The sequence below is a fragment of the Macaca thibetana genome, chromosome 10 (genome assembly GCF_024542745.1).
Source record: "Macaca thibetana thibetana isolate TM-01 chromosome 10, ASM2454274v1, whole genome shotgun sequence".
NCBI lineage: Eukaryota > Metazoa > Chordata > Mammalia > Primates > Cercopithecidae > Macaca > Macaca thibetana.
Window position 1 is genome coordinate 76,035,382 of NC_065587.1, and position 23,275 is coordinate 76,058,656.

The 23,275-nt window shown below is 39.0% G+C and overlaps 1 long non-coding RNA gene across 1 annotated transcript; it reads left to right on the forward strand.

Annotated features, from left to right (window-relative positions):
• Positions 1-991: 991 nt before the first annotated feature.
• Positions 992-21,685, forward strand: LOC126929058 (uncharacterized). Its single transcript, XR_007717057.1, has 4 exons — positions 992-1,189; positions 7,463-7,573; positions 14,257-14,332; positions 20,938-21,685. It is a non-coding gene; the product is annotated as an uncharacterized LOC126929058 (long non-coding RNA).
• Positions 21,686-23,275: the final 1,590 nt, after the last annotated feature.

Consider the following 23,275-nt stretch of genomic DNA (forward strand, 5'->3'; position numbering starts at 1 on the left):
CCTGAATCAGGGTAAAAATCATGTCATTTTATAAGATGCTATAAGTCTTATGTTCCACAGGAAGGGTGGGAAGGAATCCAGCACCCTTAAGAACTTGCTATTGTCTAGGCACCTTAGGCATTAGATCTTACAAAAGCTCTGGGAGGTTGATTTTTATCATTAGCTCATTTTAAGTCATGATAAGACAGAGACTTAGAGATGTTGCATAATCTTCTCTGCCTAGATCCCTAGAGTCATCTATTAGTAAAGTTGGGAATTAGAAACCAAGCCTGTTGGACAGAAGCCAAGGCCCATCCCAGTCAACAGAATGGGAGAGATGACACACCATTTTATCCTCATTCAAATAACCCCTTTGGGGTCAGAATCTCCTAACTTCTCTAAAGGAAAGTATTATAGGAGAGTGCTGACCAGGTGGAAAGACTCACAGAATCAGATACACACACACACACACACACACACACACACACACACACACGCACATGTGTATATATAGATTGTATGCACTGTATATACATACACTTCAAAATATACTCCTATTGTAAATTAGGCAACACAATTAGAGAACATGTAAACATGAACATGTACTTTTTTTTGGTTTGTGTATTTGATTAAGCCAAGCCTGGGACAGATGGCATCTAAACTGGAGTAATATGGTGTAAACAATCCCCTTGCCCTTTCTTGTATGCCCTTCTCTTTCTCTAGAACTTCTTCTCAGAGTTCTAACTTAGCTTCTGATGTAGCTGACAGAATTTCTTCTCTCTCGTTCCCACCACAGTATATATCTGTTGAATTGTTGAACGGGATTATGTCAGAAGCATTAATTGGAAATCATCACGCTGTAGAGAACAACAAAAACACAAAATCTCATGACCAAGGAAGAGCCAAAGAGCTTGTCTGGATTTCTTGACCTCACCTCTCAGAATGTTGACAATGAACTACAACCAAAACACAACCATGGCAACAAATTACATATTTGTTGAATCAGGCCAAGACACAGAAATATACTGTATGCCAAAATGTAAAGGTGACATGAGTGATCAAAAGAGAGGGAAAGTGAAAGGTCAAGGGAGAAACTCTCAGCATGTAGGTACGGAACCATTTCCATGAGGTCAGCTACATTCCAAAGCGGCTGCGGCACTGGATGGGGAGCTGTCGGGGCATGATGCACAGCCCAAGACAGTCTTTGAAGGTTTGTACCCACCCTCGTTTCCTGGAGATTTATGAGGCCAGTTCTGACTCTGTCTTGCCAGTGCTACATCACAAACATGCATCTATACTCTTTTTAAATGAAACATGGATCTATACTCTTCTTAACTGAAATAATAGGCACCACAATAAGAAGGGCTGGGTGTATAGGTTGGGCAGATTTCACTCATAACTCTTTATGGACAGATTACTTTGGTAATTATAAACCAAATGGGTAGAATTAATTCATGTTTATTGAGCATTGAATTCTGGAGCCTGAAATCACAATATTGTATGTATTCGATGTGAGTTTCTTTTTTTTCCTTCATTCCTCTTTTCTCTTCTCCCTCATCCTTCCTTTTCCTTTTCATTCAACAAATGTTTACTGGTGCTTACTCTACCAGGCACTGCTCTAGGGGCTGAAAAGACATCAGTGATCAAGATAGATACAGCCCCTGACACTGTAGAATGTATCAAGACTAAAAGAAAAGGTTGTGTGAAGGATTTCTTTGAAAGTCCTATATGCTCATTTCTGAGGAATGATCCAGGGGTTTATAAACAAAAATAGAGGTAAATTAAAATATTTCATGATCTTAAATGTGTGTCAAATATACACTGGCTGTATATAGAAACTAAGAAACTAAGAGAACTGGAGGAGGTAAGGCATACGATGGGAAGAAGTCGCTGCACCAGGAAGCATAGAACAGTTCAGATCAGTGGTCAACTTCTAGAATGCTCTGTGGTATTTAAGAGGCAATGCCTCTGCCCAGAGATAGAGCAAGTGCCTGGGGAAAGTAGCTGATGAAATCATCAGACGGTCTGGCTTATGACAAAAGGGTGCATGGAAAGTTCAAGAGACTGAAGAAATTGTCAGAGTGGCAAGGAAGCAGAGAGGGGCATACATGTGTAAAATTAGGCTGTAAAAATAGGGGTTAACCAATCAGGCATTGCCTTGCAGGTCATCATTAGAATTTTGGTCTTTATCTCATGTGAAATGAAGACTTAGATATGTTTTTAAGTATGCCAGTTTGTATATGTCTCTATGTGTGTTTCTAAGAGAGGAAAAATATAGGGCAATTTTTGGAAATTCCAAGTGTACTGCAGTGGCAGTGAGGTTACTGTAAGGCAGTAAACTTAAAAACAAATGACATTAGCCTGGAATAAGGTAATGGCCTTAAAGCGAGAGAGAATAGCCAGCTTTGAGTGATGTGAAAAAGATAAAATCCGCAGGGCATGCAGTTGGCTGTATTTGAGAGAAGGTTATAAAGGTTAACGCCTAGATTTCTGGCTTTTGTAACATATGGATGATAGCGTCATTCCCTGAGATAGTAAACATTGAGGGTGGAGTCAATTTGTTGGAGAGGAGGACAATTAACTTTATTTTGAAACTACTAAATATGAGGTGGTTTAGTGATACCCAAACAGAGATACCAAAGAGGCAGATGAATGGATGGGTTTGGGGCTCACAAAGTTTACGATAGACACACTAATTCACGAGTCATCTGTAGTGAGGTGATAATTGAAGCCATTGGCCCAGATGGGATCTCTTTGTTTAAATGCAGAGTATAAGAAGAGGGCGTAGGAACAAACCTTGCGAAATAACATTTCTTGGCCAGATAAATGAGATTAAAGTTGAAGTGGAGATAAAAGAGAAGTAAACAAAGATGTAGGGGGAAAACCAAAACAGTCTTGTGACACGGAAACAAAGAGAAGAGGGAATTTTAAGAATCAACAATTAGTCTATAGTGCGAAGTACTTCTTCTTTTTTTTTTAATTATACTTTAAGTTCTAGGGTACATATGCACAACGTGCAGGTTTGTTACATATGTATACTTGTGCCATGTTGGTGTGCTGCACCCATCAACTCGTCAGCACCCATCAACTCATCATTTACATCAGGTATAACTCCCAATGCAATCCCTCCCCCTTCCCACTCCCCATAATAGGCCCCGGTGTGTGATGTTCCCCTTCCCGAGTCCAAGTGATCTCATTAGTTCCCACCTATGAGTGAGAACATGTGGTGTTTGGTTTTCTGTTCTTGCGATAGTTTGCTGAGAATGATGGTTTCCAGCTGCATCCATGTCCCTACAAAGGACACAAACTCATCCTTTTTTATGGCTGCATGGTATTCCATGGTGTATATGTGGCACATTTTCTTAATCCAGTCTGTCAATGATGGACATTTGGGTTGATTTCAAGTCTTTACTATTGTGAATAGTGCTGCAATGAACATACGTGTGCATGTATCTTTATAGCAGCATGATTTATAATCCTTTGGGTATATACCCAGTAATGGGATGGCTGGGTCATATGGTAGCAAAGTACTTCTTAAAGGTGAAATAAAATGAGAATTGAAAAACATTTAATCTAGGGGTGACAGGCAACCCAAGGTAACTCTTTTACATAGAAAGAAGGGGCCAAAGGCCAGGTAGAAATCAGTTGAAGGGAGAATACATCATGTTAAAAAGGAAAGGCTGAACACCCATCAGATAGAAAGGGTCATGGTAAGAAGAAATTGGACCTAAAGTGTAGGTTCCATGGACAGCTAAAGGGTCAGCTCTCTACTGACATTTGAGAGACAAAGGATAGGGTAATGTGGATGCTGAAAAGTTTGCCAAATTCATAGAGGTAAGTTGAGGGAGTTAGCATTATATGGTCTCCATTATCTCTCTAAAGCATTTGGCTATTTTTTGAGGGTGAAAATACTACATTGCGTTGGGAATTAAAGCAGAAGTATAACAAAGAAATCAGGCAGGAGTTTTGTATTAGCTGCTTATTGTGACAGCAGTGCTGCATGATAAACCAACCCAAAGTGAGTGACTCAAAACACTACACTTTTTAAAAATTTGTGTTTCTGTGAATTAGCCTCATAATGCTTCTGGAGTTGTCTGAGATTGATCGCATATTTTGAGGCCAGGTGGCTGTCACTGACCTAGGTTGGCTTCATTGGGAGATAAGTGACTCCTGAGATAAATGACTCCTTTCCACATGTCCCTCATCTCTAGCAGGCCAACCCAAGTTGTTGTCATGGTCAAGGCAGAGATGCAGTAGCAGAAGTGGGAATGTGCAAGCATATTTTCAAGCCTATGCATGCATTATATTTGCTAATATTCAAATTCTATTGGCCAAACCAAGTCACATACCCACATTCAGGATCAAAGAATGGGGAAGTAGATTCTCTGCAGTGGAAGAAACAATAAAGTTACATGGCAAGTGGATATGAATACACAGAAGGACAAGGAATTCAGACCCTTAATGCAATCCACCTACAAGACAGTATTAAGAGCACATTCACCATAATTTAACTTCATTCGATAGTGGAATCCAACAGTTCTATTGTGTGGATGTCTCCAGCAACATTTGATTGCTTAAGTAGAACACCAAAAAGATATTTTGCACTGTATGTGGGAATTGCTAGAATGTATAAAGAAAGTGCAGAAAGACAGATAAGCAAGACCATGTAAGATATAAGTAAGGCTGTTATTGATGTAAAGCCATTTTAAAGTATCCATTGGCCAATGAGGCAAGTGAAGGTGTGGGAGAATGGAAAAAGGGGGGCTTGTGAAGCCAAAAGTTACTCATAGTGAAAATGGTTTAAACCATGACAAAGAGGGAGTTGAAGTCAGGAAGAGGGTGCTTGAAGTTTTCAGATAGAACAATTTTATGACATAACAAGGTCTAAGAAGTGGCAGTTTGAGTAGGGAGCTGAGGTAAAGCTAGTAAATGGGGAAGGCAAAGGAAATGCAGTAAGGGAAGAGAAGAGTGTTGAGTCATTCCTGTAATAAATGAAAAGATGAAAAATCTAAGTCCAGTGCTATCATGCTGGATGTGCGAGAGGCAGTAACCAGGAGTTTAGCAGGTAAGTGTGGGGAAAAGGAAAATATAAAATAGCCAAACAACAAAGGATGCAAGAGCTGCATTTTATGGTCTGATTGATATAGTTGTTGTTATTGGGGAGAAGGGTTAATGAACCAGATGCAGCCATAGGAAGCAAAGATGCCATCAAGATTTTCTCTCAACCTTGAAACATATGGGCTATTATAAAAACAACCAACCAATAAACTCTGGGTTGTAAGAAAGGCAAGATGGAGGAACCTACAACTTTTCTTTGTTGAAAATACATAGTTTTGGAATGAGTAGCGATGCCATGTTGTATAAAGTTGCCTAGCCAAACTGGTACAGATGTTCCAGAACAGGACAGAGAATGACAAAGTTGGGAAAGGGAAGGTGTTAAGGAACAAAATGGTAGGAGAAGGCCACAGAGCATCATTCACCGTTCCTCTCTGTCATTCACTGGCAAGAAGCCAGTGAACTCCTCCTGACAGTAACTCCTTCTCTGTCGTGTTCACTTTCCCCACACTTATCTGCTAAACTCCTAGTTAGTCCTCCTCATGCATCCAGCATTATGATACTGAGCTTATATTTTTCATCTTTTAATTTACTACATCTTTTCTGTCCTGGGAAGGACAGAAACCATTCTCACACTTGGTGACCTCAGAGTCCTTGAAGGAAAATAATTAAAAATTATGGAGATAATGGGAGGTAACACAGAGATTGTACAGGAATAACATTGTTATTTACTTTCTTCTTCATATGAGAGAAAAAAAGAGAAAACATATTCAAAGGTCTTTTGCTGTCTTCTACTCATACTTGCCTATTAACTCAAGCCTTGCATGTTAGCAAACATTAATGATTTTTCTTGTAGGGCTGGCCTATCATATTTACACACCCACACTCTCTGAGGTAATCTTGAGCCAGGCTCCTTCTGATTATATTTTGCTTTTTCATGCTGCTGTCCCAGAAGACGTTTACGTCATCCGGAGACACAGTAGCGCCGTCCTTCTTCAGAGGTTCAATTCATTCTACCATCCAGAAATTCTGCCGACAAGGCGGCCAGTGTTAGAAATTAAGCTTGTGACATGCAGGACATGGTGGAGTGCAAACATTGGTCAGTGCTTCCTCTCTCAGCCACAGAGGAAAGCCACACTGATTGGTATTCAGGAAAGGGACCTCCTGTTTCGAAGGATTCCTTCGTGCTGTTCAGCAATGCTGTTTAGGGTGGATTTTCCCATTTGAACAGCAAAGCTTAAACACAAATATTAACTACCTGAAGCTGCAAATAGCAGCATAGTACATTAAAAAAAATAATGAATATGTTAACCAGCCTCTCCCCTACCAAGAAAAATATTATGCAGAGACAAGGCTGATTTTAGAAAAAATGCCCAAGGAAACATTAATAAAAAAGTCAAGTTTCCTTTCAAAGTTTGTTTTTGCTAAACATTCATAGTTTTGCTTTTTCCAATCCAATTTTATTATAACAAAGATATTCCACATGTGTACCTGGCATTCCTTTTAAAATAATCAGTAATATGCACACACAAAAAATGGAAATAGTGGGTGAGTTCTTAAGTGTGACAGAAAGAAAGGGCAAAATATAAGGAAGGGAGATAGTTCTTTGAATGCACGTAAGTTTGTAGCCTCTTTAGTTATAAGCAGATTTTCATGTCCTTATTATTTTGACTATTTACATTTTAATATTGTTCATTTGGAAAATCCAAGTCTATCTGATTCTTAACGGCAAGGTTTCTTCCCATGAAATCACTGAAGGTGCAATATCGCTTGTAGTTAGTAGAAAACTGACATTTTAGAGCTGTAATTCCAGGTTAGGGCAACAAATGGACATTCTATTACCTGTTGGATAGCTTCTTTGGTATTTATTTATTTCTGTCCTTGGTGAAGATTAAAACTAAATTATTGGGCTTGAAGAGGCACTTCACACCTGTAATCCTAGCACTTTGGGAGGCCAAGGCTGGAAAATCATTTGAGCCCAGGAGTTGGAGACCAGCCTGGGTAACACAGAAGATCCCTATCTCTTAAAAAAAAAAAAAAAAAAAAAAAAAAAAAACAGTCTAGGTGTGGGGGCACATGCCTGTGGACCCAGCTACTCAGGAGGCTGAGGTGGGAGGATCACTTGAGCCCAGAAGGTCGAGGCTGCAATCAACCATGATCATGCCACTGCACTTCAGTCTGCATGACAGGGTGAGACTCTCTCTCTCTCTCTCTCTCTCAAGAAAAGAGAAAACCTAAATGATTAAAACATTCTGTTCAATAATTCTCATTCTCAATTGGTAAAATAGGAATTTTAGACTAAATTTAGTGAATAACAAAATGATTTTGGTGCACTTTCTTTGTTCAAGGCTCTTTTTCTCAACATTTATATCATTACTTCCTCATAACAAGCCTGTAAAGTTGGTATTCATATTAACCCATTTTCCAGGTGAGGAATCTGAGGCACACAGAGATGAAAAACTGTCCAGGCAGTTGAGTCAGAATTCAAATGTTGGCTGTCTTCGTCTGGAACCCACACTTTCTACCTTCCTCTTGTGTTGTAAGTTAAACTCAGATTTAAATTGGCTAACTTGGCTTTGCCTGGTTTACTGTTAATCCACTGTCATTTAATGTTGGCTTTTGTTTATTTGCTTTGTTGTTTTTGTTTAGTTTTGTCTAATTTGTGAGTTATAAATCTTTTTTGTAATGACAGTAAAACATGGGGCAGGGCACCTGGGTTCTAGTCACAGCCTAGCTACTAACTTTAAACAAGTTTGGATGTTGCATAAACTCAGTTTCCTTTCTATAAAGCAGATACAATGAGAGAGCATCCCTTTCTGCCTCATAGGCAGAAATCTACTGTGCTAACAAATTAAAAATATTATCATAGACTCTTCTTTCACTAAGCCAAAGGGATGCACCAAGCTGAAGTTTATGGAATTCAATTTGGCAACTTGGATATTAAACTTCTAAATTATTTTTCTGAAGAGGATGTTGAAACTAATGGACAAAGGGAGATTTAAGCTTACTGATGAATTTTTATTCATCCATTTACTTCACTTGAAGAGTTAGTCAAGACTGAGTTGTGACATGTATTTGGAACAATTAAGAACAATGATTGACCTCACCTAGGTTTCTGTAATATCAAAAATGTGGGAATATCTACAAGGACAAATGGATGGTGAAATAAATTTTGAATGCCAAGTGATATTTTGTGTCACTCTTTGAGGACTGCTGAAACTATTTCTAGGAAACCACACACAGGCACATGCTACAGTTCAAAGGGTCATCATAATATTTGTGAGTTCTTAGCATGAATTAATTTTGAAGACTATTTTGAGACAATTTGTTATTTTTATTCTCAAACATTTATTTGGAAATCTATTTATCCTCACCCACATAGGAATATTTATCTACATCTCTAAGTTTCCATTTTAGTTACTTCCTTGTATAGTATTCTTCCTACTTGAATCTTGGGATCAAATTCCTCAGTTTTTGCATTGTTTAAAATAAGTTATCCTGCCATCCTTCTCTCCCAAGCTGGTGGTATCCTATAATCTGTGAAAATGCACTGCAAATGAAGGAAAACCCTCATGTAAACATTCTACCCTATTTTCTGAAAGGGATAATTCCTCCCTTTTATCTTTTAGCACAGTCATTTGAAAGGAAGTGGTCTTCATGGCTGGAAAGCCAGGATAGTTTTTGCATATTTTTGGAAAAATTGAGGCCCATCAGTTTGAATCATTAGATACTGTGCTTGTGGTTTTGGTAGTTTCTTCTCTCTGGGACATCCCGCCCCCTATCATCCTTAATAACTCACTCAGCTTTGCTGTTACCTCATTTGATGACTGGCAGAGATGGTGGAGCAGCAGAAGCCACCATAGTATATTCAATGAATTATTTAGTAAATCCTTCTATAAATATTTAGTGAGCACCTGCTGTATGCAGGAATGGTTTTAAGTACTAAGGCTATTACAGTCAAATGCCAGCTCTGTCCTGCTCACACAGTGGTGACATTCTAGGAATATTGAACAGAGAAACAGAAAATAAATTATCTATATTAATATTTATCTAAATGAATACATATATCAATGAATATTTAAGCTAATATTAAATAATGATATAAAATAGAGGGAATAAAATGTAATAGAGGTGTATGGGTTAAGAGAGGGATACGTTGGAGTAGTCAGGCTTCTGAGAGATGGCTTTTGAAGGGATACCATAGTTAGGAGAACAGCTAGCCACCTGAAGAACATTTTAGACAGAGGGAACAGCACACACAAATGCTGCAAGATGACAGCTACTGAGAATGTTGAGTAATAAAAAGAAGATAAAGTGAGAAAGATGGAAATTATACAGGATGAGCTCTGAGAGGTAGAACAGGACCATTTCGTATATGCCTTTATAGATCATGGAAAGGGCTATGGATTTTGTTCTAAGTATGATGGTGTAGAACAATGATTCTCAAAGTTTCATGTGGATCAGAATTACCTGAATAACTTGCTAAGGTATAAGTTATTGGGTCCATCACTAGAGTTTCTGACTTAGTGCTTCTAGAGAAGAGCAAGAATTTTCATTTCTTACAGGTGATGCTGACACTCCTGGCATAGGAAAAACACTTTGAGAACCACTGCTGTAGTCAATAGCTGTTATGTGTAGCTACTCAGAATAGATTTCACCAAAATTTTACAAGTGAATCTTGATTTTCTTGTGCAAAACGTCTCCTCTATATTCTTAGCCCAAGCAATGTATTTTATTACCTTGGTCACAATGAGCTATTCGATGATGGACATATGACTTTTGACAGTCAATTGAAATCTAATCCAGGGAAACTCTAGAAACTATTGGAAAGTGAAAGTTCTTAAGCTACTGGACAAGAAGCTCACAGTCAATATGTAGGGAAATTCTCTCCAAAAGCTAAGTCAGGGCAGATGAGAACTGAGCTGCAAGATGACAAGAGACTGAGCTCTGGTACCTTCTGTTTGAACCCCTAGATGTAGTCATGCCTAAGTCAATTATACTTCTGTGATTTCTATTTCCATCACTAATTTTCCCATCTTACAGTTTAGGAAATTTCTCTTTGGGTTCTGAAACAACCAAAAATATAAATACAAATAAAAAGCTATAGTAGATATACCACTTTTACAAATTTAGATGCACCCTGCTTCATCACCAAATACCAGATAAGTGAGTTTATATGGCTAAATACTACTCTGTACATTTATAAAATAGATAGGCTTTGTATAGGCAAATGAGATATTTCAAAATAGAAAATCTCAAGCAAATAGGAGAATGAAGTAGTTAGTCAAATTAACATAGGCATTTGAAAATGTGCTAAATATCACTTGGTGACACTATATCATTGCTGGCAGCATCGTTACCTATTATCTATAATATGACCCCCAAATAAAATTTGTAATTGTATTTTTCTGTCCTTTTATGTGGAAACCTCACATTCTCTACAAGTCGATGCATGTTTTCCATTACAATTATACAAAGCAGTTTCTCATCATTTAGCTTCTATCTAAATGTGATCTTTTCAAATAGTCTTTCTTGACTGTTCTATTTGAACTGTCATCTCCCTACTCAAAACGAAGTCTATCAAGCCATCATATTTCATTATTTTCTGAGAAAACATTTTCCCCAATTATTTCATTTGATCATTTTTTTATCCCTCAGAATATAAACTACATGAAAGCAGTGGTGTTTTCTCTTATTTACCTTATTTCTCTTATTTATTGGGTTGCATTCTGTAACCCAATTGATATTTTTAGAATAGAAAAATGAATAAATTGTACACTTTTGCCTTTCCTTAAATACATTTTAAAAATTTGAGTGTTCCTTTCCTATATTTGTATCTATACCTTTGGAACAATTTTAGGTCATATTTCGCTTTAGCCACAAATCCTCCCTGACCACCATCACCCAAAGCTTCTGAGCCTGAGAACTAACCTGATAATATGAAAATTATGTTGTCCCTACTTGTGTTGAGCTTTTTTGTGTGCAAACTTCTCTTCCTTATCAGACCTTCCTGAGGCAAGGCCAGTATTTTTCATTTGTGTTTCCACTTTATCAATATTGCCTTGCATAGACTACAGACATACAAATATTTGTTGACTGCATGAATAGATGGATGCATATTTAAGAGCCAAAATGCCTATAGTAATTTAAAACTCTTGCATTCTCCAAATAGATATTTTCATATTATATATAGTCTTAAAGGCTGTGAACTATGCTGTAAGTGAAAAATCTTAATTTCTGATATTATATTGAATATTCATAGAAACTGTACAATATTTATAGAAATAATCAAAACAGTCATAGAAACCATAAAATAAACAGGTAAATAAGTAAAAATTAAAGTCTTTATTTAGGAAGATGAGTGGGAAAATATGGGAATGGCCTGTAATTTTTTATTTATGCATCAGCTTTATGATTCCAACATGCTGCCACTGACCCCTTGGCCATAAGTGAATCAAAGTGTTTTCCTGCATTGGTGCAGGATTTGTGCCAGCCTGTCTGTGCCTCCTCCCTTGTCCAACCTCATGACCCCTTCAGCATGGACTTCTAGGTCAAGGTGTGGGCTTTGGCAGACCTGAAACATTTTGGAAAGGAAGCTGGTGTTTTGGGGGCAGTGGTAAGTCTGTTTTGAGACATGTTATTTCTGAAGTAACAGCAGGGTACTGAGCATGACGTCTATATATATGGAGTTGTATGTAGTTAGAAATACGGCATTGCAGATATGAGAGAAGGATAACATCATTGGTCTTACATATTTGAGAGTCATAAGCATATAGTCTTAAAGAAAATGTGGATGAACGCAAAATACAAGTTAGCGGTGATCTCTGGGGTGAGACAAGGGCTGATGGTGTTACATGTATGGAGGATAATTGAGGGATAATCTTCAAAGCTATTGGCAATCTTTCATAATCTTGTTGGTATGTTTTATTATTTTTTCAAAAATCACACATATATATGAATGCTATGTATCTCACAATAAAAAGCTTTAAAAATATGGTTGCCTTTCAGAATAAAAATGTGCAATGGCAAAAAGCAAATCTTTAATATTTCAAATGTCTTAATTTCCTAAAATATGATTACTTGAAGCACTTAGTTGGAAGAACTGAAGTGCTTACAACAATTTGCCTCAGCTTCTAGCTATTTCAGGAACACTCTTTTAGATATAAATGAACTCATGATGTTTTTTTCAATTCTGTTTACTCTTGGTGAACAACCATGACTCTTTTCTCTTCACACTGAAGCTTCCTCCTCTGTAAAAGATGATTTCCAACATCTACAACAAAAGGAATGGAGGAATTTGTCCCCAAATTGAATCCTTTATTAATGAATGCATGACACATGTACCAGTTACTTGTTGACATAATGATGTTGCATTACAAACCACCCTGACATTTATTGCCTTAAACATATCATGCATTTGCAGGTTGTCTGGGAGACTCCTGCAGGTCTTGAACGGGCCCTTCCTACACCTGCAGTCTGCTGCAGATGAGCTAGGGGGCTCTGCTGATCTTAGCTAGGGTCTCCTATGTCTGGGATACGCTGTCAGCTTGTCTAGGACCTCCGCTGGAAAACTTGGACAATTCTTCTCTGCCTTACTTGTACCATCCGCTGAGCATTTTCTCATGCCAAAGTTAGAAGAGTGAATTAGAAAAGAGACACATTCAAGGACTTTTCTGGAGTTTCCTGACTCTGTTGTCGCCATATTTGTTCATGATTGGGCAAAGCAAGAATCAGCGGATAGAACAAAATGCTGTCCAGAGTGGGAGGGCATTGCACAGTATGGGGCAAAGAGAGAGAAGAGTGGGGCCACTGATGCAGTTCATCTACCACCACATGTTCCTCCCCTCCTGGCCCTTGCTCATTCTCTTTCTATGATTTCCTGCCTATTAGGATTCTACAGGCTAGCCATCCCTCGAGGCTCAGGTCAGGTGTCCTTGACTCTATATACAGTTATTCCAGCCTTCTCTCCCACCCAAAACTTTAAGGCATTCCGTGTTTGCTTCCATCATTTTAACTTTTTTATCTCCATTGCTGGGTGTTGTTTCATAACTGACTGTCTCATCAGAAAATGAGGTATTAATAAAGGATATTTGTTTTGTAACCCTGCAAAATCTGGTAGAAACAGGGTACAAAATAGACCCTGATCAATAGTTTTGATTCTGTGTCCATTGATTTACTTTTATAAATCTGTTCAGTCACAAATCCACACGGCCCTTTTCTAGAGTTCTGGTATGTTAACACTGATTCTTTTGGCACTGGGTATAACCCATCAATTTCTTCCTTCTTTTTATTTCTTTTCACATTTCTTCCTATTTCCTTCCATCCTTTCTTTTTGAAAAGCTTTTCTTTAGATTAAAAGAATTTGACTTGTTCATTAAAAAAGGTCTAAAAACGCTTTTCATCACAGTTAGATTTCTGACTTGTTCTCTATAGCCAGTATTTCTTCAGCACATTACTTGAGCACACCCCTAAAAACAGGTGTCAAAACACATTAAAGGCACAGCTTCCTAAAACATCAAAGGAAACTGTGTTCTCTATTTTCATAAATGCCACCTCAAAGCTAAAAGCCTGTCTAAGTCAGTCACGTGAGCCATTTTACTGGTCAAGATATGGGTAATTTGAGTGCTGCCCTCAGTATTGATCTCATCTCATTTATATGTGTTTAAAATTCTACATTAATCCAAATTCTACTTTCTGCATAATTTATGCAGAGGCCAAAGAAATGTCAGGTTTGCAAATAACTGGAGGACCTTTATAGAGATTCCAGGTAAAAGTATAGAGCTGAAAAGTAGAAAGAAACAGTGCAAGTCTTGTTATGTGGACTGTTCAAGGGCACAATAGTTATCAAGTCCAACCTTTCAATTTCACAGTCTAGGGTTTAATGAGAGCCTCCAGGGCTTAGGTTTCCCACCAGGGAGGTGACCTTGGCCCAAGCCATCAGCAATCAGGATTTGAAAAACATTAAATCTATAACCTGCATTAGATTGATCACATGTAAACTGGATGGTAAAATGGGAAATTTGAGATGCAATATTTGAACCTTAGATCAATTGGGCAACAAATATAATAAGGCATTATTATTCTCATTCCACAGTTGAACTTCTTCAAATTTAACTGTATAATAAAGAAGCTGAATGCCTTGCCCAAGTTCACACAACCAGCAAGTACAAGAGTATCTGGTTTATCTGGCTCTAGATTCACTTTCCTTTGCTTTCTTAACAGATGGCTGGATGTATGACCTTGTCATGTACGTAAAACATCCGCAGACTAACTGGAAAAGGACTTTACCTCAGCCAAAGTGAGTGCATTGCAGAATAAGTGCAGAGAGCTTACCTTGGTTTTTAAAGATATTCCAATCCGTTTTAATTGGGGATCTCATTGCAATGTGCTCCTATGTCTTGAGACAGGTAAGCAAAACAAAACGAAGGTGATTGGCATGGGGAAAGATGGGGCATATTTGAAGCAAACCCACTTTTTAAAGAATTTCCTCATTCCTCACTCTTTATTCTTCACTTAAAACCTACTGTGACATTTAGCTGTTTTTCATGGCAATATATCTTTTTCTCCTTTTCATGTTTTTGATTTCTCCTTTATGTTGAATAAATTGCTCCATGAGATTTTTCTCTCTTCCTTCACTTCCGAAGACACCCTAGACAATCCCTCACATGAAATCAACCAGGTTGGTCCGTCTGCTCATGCCTCCACTGTTCTCATAAAGAAAGAGAAGAAAGGGGCTCAATGCCTGGAGTGTGTGAAAATGGGGTAAGGTGAGGGCAGAGTGTGGCAGGTATTGTGCTGAGGCCATGAATGCATAATCACTCCTGTCACAGCAAATAGATTCTGTCATGAGGAATTCCATGGTTTTCCAGAGGAAATCAGCTTTCCCTGCAGGCTGCCAAGCCCAAATGAGCTCCTTACAGCACCTGCAGATCTGAGCATCAAGCAATTATTCCACTATCTTGCCTAAAAACAAAGACTTTGCTACCCTTTGACAACCTCTGACCTTTTCCAGCTAACATAAACTAATTATATTTGCAGCAGGAGGGGAGGAAGGCTTTCGTAGTCCTCCATGGGAGTTGTCTTTCATGCTTTGTGCCACGTTGTCGGTTCTGGCAATCCAAAAAATGACCACCCTTCAATCAAGGGAGTTGCTGGACAAAGCACTTAAAGAGATACAGGGAGGCCCTTATCACAAGTAAATCTCACTGTCTAGGCTTGGTCAGAGTAGCCCACACTGTCCAGTTAGCAATAGTACAAGAGAGCCATTGTTAAGTGTCACTTAGCAGCAATTACAGCCTGGTCAAAACAGTTTTTTTTTTGCATGTGTTGTTTTGCTTTTAGACAACCTGTTAATGGGCCCACAATTAGGTGTAAGGAATAACCCAAGCCACAGGCACTGAAGCAAGGTTAGAGGTTAATTGAGACTTTCTATCCCAATAATCTGAGTTTTTGCAACTTTTTGCTGAGAGAATAGTCTTAAACAAAAAGGAGATAATATGATACAATTAGTTGGAAAGCAGGAGGGTCAAAATTCCCAGATGAGAAAGGAAAACTGGCCAAGGAAATCAGGCCAGAGGGACCACCTGGGCCACTTCAGGTGCCAAGAATATCTGTGGCCATTCATCTGGTGGATGAGGCACAAAGCAGTGTGCCCTCCATTCATCACATCCCTCCTGTCTACCAAAGAAAATACAAGGTCAATGCCATAAACAGGAGGCATCTCGGGGTAATTGAAATTCCAGAAACAGCCTCATTAGAATAGCTTACAGGCAATCATGTTTTTCTTTTCCTACTGAAGGTATATTCATGTCTTGAAATTGTATGGAAGGCCTTCTTTGTGGTGGCTGGGGTTGCAGAGGGACTTTCTGATAGTTTTTGAAGGATTGTGTCTAAATAAACGGCTCCCTTCATAGCTGAGAGGAAGAACCCAACAGAACCTCCTGGGCTTGTTGGCGATGGCACGGCACACATAACGTCCACACCTGCTCCCTTGCTCTTAACTATCAAAGGGCCCCTCTTTCTCCATTCCTTCTAGGTCATAATCAAGGTATTGTGTCTTAAGCAGCTGTTCTTTATCTGGTATCCTGAAACTATTATTGGAGGTTTCTGGGCTTTAATCTTTCTTACAGGTTTTTTTTTTTTTCTTTTAACCCTTTCCCTTACTCACACCTGGCAATGCAAACTTTGACACTTCCAGCTGGCAGATCCTTCTGATTGGAAGTGGACTAAAATTTGCTAAATCATTTTGTTTCTTTCCTTTTTTTCCCAGTACAGCTGGTGCCAAAATGTGATGATTTGTTTTGCTCCAGTCACTGAAGTTTTTGTTTTCTTTTATTTCAACCCCACACTGGCTTCCCAACTTGATGCTGAGTCATCTGGTGCAGGTGTTCTAAGCGGCTGGTATTTATGTCACTTGCAGATGGTTTGGGTAAATCACACAATGTTCCTGCAGCCCCATTGAGGCTCTCTCAGGTCCCTTTGATCCTGGCCTTCCTGTGGGTCTTGCACATATGCAGAACTTCAGTGAACTCTTGGATGGATTCTACTCAAAGCTGGTTGGGTTGCTATGGGCCCCACAGTCTGATGGGCTTCAACTGAGGGTGAGAGAGGTTAACTAAAAGAAAGATCCCTGAAATCACAATGTACCGCAGCTTCACCTACATAGGGAATTACATATCCAATGTGCAGTAGAACCTAAGTTAATGCTACAGCTTCTTAAGTAAATTGGAACAAAGGGACAACATTCTCTTTCTGAAGGAGAAAGGTATGTAGGAAAGTAAGGGCTGGAGTAGTGAAATTGTTAAGTATTAAACATATATATTGAGTGTTTTTTCTTCATTACCTTTGTCTGACCCCATACTGTCTCTAGCCCCTGTTCCAATGCTCAGTGCAAAGACTGGCTCATACACAAGAATCTGAAAATCTCATCTATTTATACTGTACACATACAGCTTCTATTAGAAACTTACAAATCCTTGCTCCCTTCTATCTAAGAAGGCTGCTTTTATCATGAAGCAATACACACCACTTGGGAACACTCAACATCTTTTCCTCCTGTAAAGATTTACAACTTAGTGAGAGAAATTTCTGTTTGGTCATAGCCAAAGGCAAGACATATCAACTTAAATTTTCAGAATAAAGTTTTTGGGAAAACTGTGTATTCCTAGGACTGCAGAAGTCCCACCATTGTAGGTGATATGGTTTGACTGTGTCTCCACCCAAATATCATCTTGTATTTCCACATGTTGTGAGAGGGACTTAGTGAGAGGTAGTTGAATCATGGGGGCTGGTCTTTCTCATGCTGTTCTCATGATAGTGAATAAGTCTCATGTGATTTGATGGTTTTTAAAAAGGGGAATTTCCCTGCACAAGCTCTTCTCTTGTCTGCCGCCATGTGAGACATGACTTTCACCTTCCACCATGATTTTGAGGCCTCCCCAGCCACGTGGAACCCTAAGTCCAATAAAACTCTTTCTTTCGTAAATTGCCCTGTCTTGGTTGTGGTTTCATCAGCAGCATGAAAATGGACTAATAGAGTAAATTTGTACCAGTAGAGTGGGGCACTACTGTAGATACCCAAAAATATAGAAGTAATTTTGGAACTGGGTAACAGGCAGAGGTAGGAAGAGTCTGGAGGGCTCCAAAGAAGACAGGGAAATGTGGGAAAGTTTGGTACTTCCTAGACACTTGTTTAATGGCTTTGCCCAAAAGGCTGATAGTTATATGAACAATGAAAGCCAGGCTAAGATGGTCTGAGATGGAGATGAAGAACTTGTTAGGAACTAGAGCAAAAGTGACTCTTGGTATGTTTCAGCAAAGAGATTGGGGGCATTTTGCTCTGCCCTAGAGATTTGTGGAACATTTAACTTGAGAGAGATGATTTAGGGTATCTGATGGAAGAAATTTCTAAGCTGGAAACCACTCAAGGTGTGACTTGGGTGCTGTTAAAGGCATTCCGTTTTAAAAGGGAAACAGATCATAAAAGTTTTAAAAAATTATACCCTGACAATGCAATAGAAAAGAAAATCCCATTTTCTGGGGAGAAATTCTAGCAGGCTGAAGAAATTTGCATAAGTAACGAGGAGCCGAACGTTAATCACCAAGACAATGGGGAAAATGTCTCCAGGGCATGTCAGAGACATTTGCAGCGGCCCCTCCCATCACAGGCCTGGAGGTTTAGGAGGAACAAATGGTTTCATGGGCCAGGCCCAAGGTTCCTCTGCTGTGTGCAGTCTAGGGACTTGGTGCCCTGTGTCCCAGCCACTCCAGCCATGACTAAAAGAGGCCAAGGTACAGCTTGGCCTGTTGCTTCAGAGGGTGGAGGCCCCAAGCATTGGCAGCTTCCATGTGACATTTGAGACTACAGGTGCACAGAAGTCAAGAATGGAGATTCGGGAACCTCCAACTAGATTTCAGAAGATGTACGGAAATGCCTGGATGCCCATACAGAAGTTTGCTGCAGGGCCGGGGCCCTCATGGAAAAACCTCTGCTAGGGAAGTGCAGAAGAGAAATGTGGGTTTGGAGCCCCTATACAGAGTCCCTACTGGGGCACTGCCTAGTGGAGCTGTGAGAAAAGGGCCACTGTCCTCTAGACCTCAGAATGGTACATCCACTGACAGCTTGCACTGTGCAGCTGGAAAAGCCACAGACAGTCAATGCCAGCCAGTGAAAGCAGCCAGGAGGGAAACTGTACCCTGCAAAGCCACAGGGGCACAATTGCTCAAGACCATGGGAACCCACCTCTTGCATCAGTATGACCTGGATGTGAGACATGGAGTCAAAGGAGACCATTTTGGAGCTTTAAGAGTTGACTGCCCCACTGGATTTCAGACTTGCATGAGGCCTGTAGCCCCTTTGTTTTGGCCAATTTCTCCCTTTGGAATGGCTGTATTTGCCCAATGCCTGTACCCCCATTGTATCTAGGAAGTAATGGACTTGCTTTTGATTTTATAGGCTCATAGACAGAAAGGACTTGCCTTATCTCAAATGTGACTTTGGACTCTGGACTTTTGAGTTAATGCTGAAATTAGTTAAGATTTTGGGGGACTAGTGGGAAGGCATGATTGGTTTTGAAATGTGAGGACATGAGATTTGGGAGGACTGTGGGGCAGAATGATATGGTTTGGCTGTGTCCCCACCCAAATATCATCTTAAATTTCCATGTGTTGTAGGAGGGACCCAGTGGGAGGTAATTGAATCATGGGGGGCTGGGTCTTTCTCATGCTGTGCTTGTGATAGTGAATAAATCTCACAAGATCTGATGGTTTTAAAAAGAAGAGTTCTCTTCTCTTGTCTACTGCCACATGAGACATGACTTTTACCTTCTGCCATGTTTGTGAGGCCTCTCTGGCCACATGGAACTGTAAGTCCAATAAACCTCTTTCTTTTGTAAATTGCCCAGTCTTAGGTATGTCTTTATCAGCAGCATGAAAATGGACTAACACAGTAAGCTACTGCATGGGTTTTCACAGAGTGATCAACCATCCAAGGGGTTTCTCAGGATTAACTCTGCTAAGATCAAAACAGTCCTGGCAAACTGTGGCCTACCTAATGTGTGTATTGCATTACCTGCAGAACTTGTTAAAAACATAGATCCCTGAGCCCCACCCCTACAGGGTCTGGGGGAGCCCCGAGAATTTGTATTTTTAACAACCTTCAACGTGGTAGTGAAACTGCCAGAACAGGGCTATTCGTGGAGTTGGAAGGAGCAGCTCTGTAGAACTTGTGAAGAGGAGCAGATGACAGTGAAGAGCACAGATCTGGAGCAGTGCATATGATACAGAAAGGCATACTATTTTAAGTGACTCACCCCAATGTATCAGGAAGTTATTGCCACCATAAACAACAACCAGAAAATCTCAGTGACACGAAACAGTGAACATATTCTCATGCTCACAGAACAGCAAGGAGAATATGGTTCAACTGGTCTGGGCTCAGCTGGGTGGTTGTATTTCAGTCTGTAAGTTGGCTGCAGGTCTCCTCCCTATGTCTTAGTGTGGTCAACTGACACATGTTTTACTTCTGTTGAGAGTCATAAGTGGAAACATGTGACACTTCAGAAAGCTTAGAGTCAGAACTGGCACAATATTGCTTTTCATTGGCTATCACCGGTGAAGCCCTAAAACAATGGAGTGAGCAGTGTGCTCTTCCAGTGAAAGTACGGAGAGAGTAAATATTTCCTAAGTAATAATCTAATCTACTATAGTGATCTCAGAGTTTTAAGAGTACTCAATCTAATTGGGTATATAATTGGATATATGTCAGTGACTGGTATACAATTGCTGTATGTCTAATGACCTACAACAAACTTTCAGATTATTTTACCATTCAGGTAGGAATAAATGCCAGGAAGCTGAAATATTTACTAATTGCTAAAATACATATTTGTCCCAAGCCATTTTCCCACCTCTGTTGCCCAATAACTTGGAATAGACAAAATTCAATGTTTTTCCAATTTATAAATGTTTGGTTAGGTGTAAGAGTACTGTATTTTATTTTTATTTTAAGTGTTTTTTTAAATTTTGCATTTTGTTTTCTTTATTTTTTTCTCTAAAGTCCTCAACCAGCTTTTATTTGGTTAAATAAACCTGAAAATTTAGTGGATTTTCCCTATGTAATTATTAAAAATACTTCCTGTGACAGTGATATATCACGTAAGAGACTTATAGATAAAACACAACTACCAAAACAAGTAAATTTTTAAAAAATCATTTTGAATTTATAACACAAATATACTACCTTCCAACAAAAGACTACACTAGAACCATATTGTTCTTTAAACATGTCTGTTGTTCCTGATTTTTGGCAACAAAGTATTTAATGGAATCTATCAATAGGCAAAAAAGTATTTAATGGAATCTATCAATATACAAAACTTAAAAGGTGTTTGTTATCATTGGCAGGGCCTTCAAGAGGATCAGTATTTCCAGAATGTTGGTATTAGCATCCATTTTTTGCTGGCTAGATATTTTCCAACAGAGGATGTGACTCTCATCATTACAGCAGAGGAATACATTTACCAAAGTCAAGGAAGTCATTTGCCATCCGGATGGCCCAAGAAGCATACATATTTATCATTGAGCCTTGGAAGAACTCTCTATTATAAAAAGATTGGCTAATTTCTGAAAACCACTCCTTCAATAAGGACCCAGGTTATGTGCCATGGTATCTGTAGCTTTCTGGCTGGGTCAGGGTGACCTGCACACAACCCTGGCAGGATGCCCTTGGACAGAGTATTTGCATCCCTTTGGTGTGCCAATGTATCAAGCATTCACAGGTCACACTGAAACACTAAAGTACGAGCTGCGCAAAGAGGTCATCAGTAGGCATTGTTTCTCCAGAGGGGAATAATCTTACAACTGTTATGAAGGGTCAAAGGTAACTTTCATTTTGAGATGCTAATTACTCCAAGAATTTGATGCAGGAGACAGCTGGTTAAAATGAATGAGCGCTGCAGTGTTGAAGGGGAAAAACAAATAGAGGGTTATAATAAAAGTGCAATATGCAACATAGTAAGTATGCAGAAAATAAGGGACAATATTGTTAATAAACATCCGTTAGTCAATATGATCTTTGTAGAGCTGGGCTCTTTATTATTATACCTGCTAATCACATGCAATTAAATTTAAATTTAAGGTGGTTAAGGTTAGAAATTCAGGTCCTCAGCCACATAGGCCACACACAAAGTGTTCAATAGCCACATGTGGCCATTGACTACCATATTGGAGAGCCCAGATATAGAACATTTTCATTACCACAGAAATTTCTATAGGACACCAATGACCTGGCGTGTTTTGCTATTGGAGGGATTTTAGACTTAGTGCTTTTATATAGGAAACATTATTTAAAAAAAAAAAAAAAAAACCGCCATCCCATGGAACGCTTCTCTCATTCAGTTCTGTAGTAAGGGTTGCCCTAAATTCACTTATGCCCTAGAAAATTCACTTATCATGAATGAAAAAACTGTTACTACTATTAATAGTATTTTTGTCCTGGTGAATATTTACATTGTACCACATACTGTGCTACATGCTTTATACATATTGTGTCATTTAATTCTTACCTTAGAGACTAAGATCTATCTGTGAATTACTTTTAGATAAATCAGGTTGAGAGAAAATAAAAACTGACCATAGATCACAATTAAGTAAATATATTTAAACCTAAGGCAATTATTGCTCTTTGAGTGTGTGTGTGTGTGTGTGTGTGTGTGTGTGTAACTGGCAGCCCAGTGTTACTGAGATAACTACACAGAATTAAGCAATAAACTCTGCCAGAGCCTGGGGATATGAGGACAAGAATACAGATGATTATCAGAGACAAGGGAAAGAAAGAGAAAGTGAGAGGTATTTGAGGATTCACTAAAGAGGCTGAGATATAGTAGAAATAGTTGAGGAGCCTCAGAAATTTCATTGTAAGATCCAGGCAAGCATGGAGAAAGGCTGCACTTAAGAGATTTGTGGGTTCCCGGGCTAACTACAGAAAAGAGGATTAGGGCAGCAAGACTGATGTTGAAACCACTAAATGGTCATATTAACATCCTAGCGTCCTTCCAAGATCAAGTTGGATCCAGTGTATAGATGAAAGGATTTAAGAACATGAGGTTGGATGTGGATTGCTGTTTTCAAAGACTTGGACAAAAGAAAAGTCACAGCCTCTTAATTTCTCTCAGTGAACTTCAGCTTAGCCATTAAATTTCAGAGGAAGCAGATGGCACACATTCAATGTTCTGGGATATGACTGTACACAGTCAGACTAAGAAAAGGTCACAAAGAAAGAAAAAAATATAAGGAATTGCTGAGTGTTGTATATCAAGATGGTTGGTAATGAAAATACCCTGTCCTACTCAGTTTATAGTAAATTGCTTCTGTATAATTTATTAAAATCTCAGAACATTAAGAATTGCCAAGTCTTGATTTATTGCAGAAAAATTTGCCATGGTGTTTCCATTTAGAAACTTATTTCTTATCTTACACAAAGTAAAAAAAAAAAAAAAAAAAAAAAAAAAACTCTTTAGCACCTGGTATTATTAGTGAGGTATAACTGGGGTGACAATATAATTTATTGTCTAAATAGAGACACTTTTGAGAATGAATGTAATTATTTATAATTACAGCAAAACCACAGGTGTAATCCAGAACTGTCCAAGGCAAACCAGGGCAAACCAACAACCTAGGTATAGACCACAGCTGGATGCAATTGGATTCAAGCCATTTTCCCAGTCCAGCTGCCGAATATGAC